Genomic DNA, 2,214 nt, shown 5'->3' with positions numbered 1-2,214 from the left:
CAGCTGCTGGACCAGGAAGTAGGAAACCTCTGTCAACAGCATGAGTCCCAGACTTCAAAACCAGGAACAATAAACCTCTCATCCTCGGGATGAAATCTGTACTCATCCAGGTTTGGCAGCTCAGACCCTGAGGCTTGGGTATTTTGCTTCACGGACAAAAAAAAGCTAGACAAACTCTGAACTGGAGTTCAGCCAGGTGATTGGTAACCCAAGCAACAGGATGATTAATAATTTACTAGTGATTTGCATTTTTCCAAAGTTCAAAAACAATTTTCTCAAACCACAAGTTTCTAGAATTATTATGCGTGGAGTCCTTATCTTATAGGTGTTTAACAGAGCTTTAGATTTATCCCCTCCACCTTACTCCTGAAAGGTTGAATGGTTCCATGCTGGAACTTTGACTCTTAAGCAACACTTTACCCTTTTATTCCATTTTGGATTCATCATATTCTTTCATATCCAAATATTTTTAATTACTTATTTTCTTTATATTCTGACAAAACTGATTATTTAACATTTCAAAAGCAGCCCTGTAGGAAAATTAGCTATTTACTGAATACATTTCCAAAAATAATTTCAATTGCCTTCATTCTAAAATAATAATATGGTCTAAGATGAACTAGTAGGTCAGAAATACTTCATCCCAATATGAAAAACAAATTGATTATTATTATGAAGCTTTGACATTCATCTTTATGTGGTAGTAATTTACTTTGCTTGACTTTTGTGATAAATTGTTATAGTGTTCTGTTAAACAATGGTTCTTTACCTTCCTAGGAAACTATGTAGTGTTTCTTCTTTTGTGGTTAGCCATACTGTCAGAAGCATGCTTCACAATAAGTGTGCATAACTGTAATTGACAAAGGTCAGTGAATAAGATTGCAGTGAATCAAGTCATAGTCCATCAGCTAAAGGCTTTTGAGTGATTGGAAAATGTGGGCCATTGCTTTGGGTATCAAAAAAGCCATGGTCCTGCCCACTCATCCCTGATGTGGGATTCCCCTCTGTATACTATGAATACCATTGGTTAATAAAGAAACTCTCTTGGGCCTGGCCAGGGAATAGAGGTAAGTGGAGAAAAATAAACTGAATTCTAAGAGAAAGAAGGAAGAGTTAGAGAGAAGCCATGGAGCCCCATCAGAGATAGATGCCAGAACTTTGCCCTGTAAGCCAAGGCCATGTGGCAATACACAGATTATGGGTTAAATTAAGATATAAGTGTTAGCCAATAAGAAGAGAGAGCTAATGGGTCAATCAATGTTTTGTTTTGTTATTTTTTTTTTCTTACTGCAGATCAGTTTATTAAGATGGAATCACTGCTAATTACAAGGCAAAGCTACTTGCCATAATGATGTTCTCAAGAACTTGTGATACACATTAGAAACAAATGGTTCACAACCACAAGGAACTTTTCCTGATGCCCTGAGACAAGGCTGAGGTGATGAACCTGCGCAGTTACTTCAAGCTGCTGAAGAGTTTGTGGGCCACACAGTGGTCCCGTGCATGCAAGAAGTCAAAGAGCTCCTCCGTACAGTCTTCTTCTGTCTGTGATAGGGAAGACACACGCTGATCACAAAGCTCTAGCCACTCCCGGGCCTTCACACACTTCTCCAGCTGCTCACACTGCTCTCTCACTGTTGTCAGGGGGTCCACTAATTCTTCCTCCTCTTCCTCTTTGGGGTCTCCGGATCCGGTAAGCATCTTTCGTTCGTCCTCTAGTCCCATGTCCGAACGCTGCTCAGGATTCAACACCAGCAGAAACAACGGTACCTACTCCACTTCAGGATCAAGAAGGATTTGTCTCAATCAGTGTTTTAAATAATAAAGTTTCAGTATGATTATTTCGGTTCTGAGCAGCCAGAACAAATGGCAGCCTCCTCCAACACAGCCTCTCTTCTTCCTATGCACCACACCTAAGTGTCAGACCCCATTCCTATTTTCTCATTGTGAGTTTCCCTTTTAATAAATGAAGAAAAAACTTAGTATACCTTATTCTGAGCTAATGTGGGATTATTTGATTTGTTTCCCCCCCCCCCAATCTGGTGCTTTCTGCTTCACCTGGCAACCCAAAGTGGGAACACATCCACAATTTTGGGGACTCCCCCAAACTCCCAATGTGCTCTCAGTTTGCCAACCCAGTCACATTTCTTGCCAAGATGTGGCTCACCTGCCCCTGCTTAGGACCCCAACTTTTCATGTGGAATTCTGCTGTTC

General features: G+C 40.7%; 1 pseudogene; it reads right to left on the bottom strand.

Annotated features, from left to right (window-relative positions):
- Nucleotides 1-1,260: 1,260 nt before the first annotated feature.
- Nucleotides 1,261-1,790, bottom strand: LOC101999477 (annotated as a pseudogene).
- Between the last annotated feature and the right edge of the window lie 424 nt (nucleotides 1,791-2,214).

The sequence above is a fragment of the Microtus ochrogaster genome, chromosome 2 (genome assembly GCF_000317375.1).
Source record: "Microtus ochrogaster isolate Prairie Vole_2 chromosome 2, MicOch1.0, whole genome shotgun sequence".
Classification (NCBI taxonomy): Eukaryota; Metazoa; Chordata; class Mammalia; order Rodentia; family Cricetidae; genus Microtus; species Microtus ochrogaster.
Note: the sequence above shows the minus strand (reverse complement) of the source record. Positions and strands in the feature narration are given on the sequence as shown.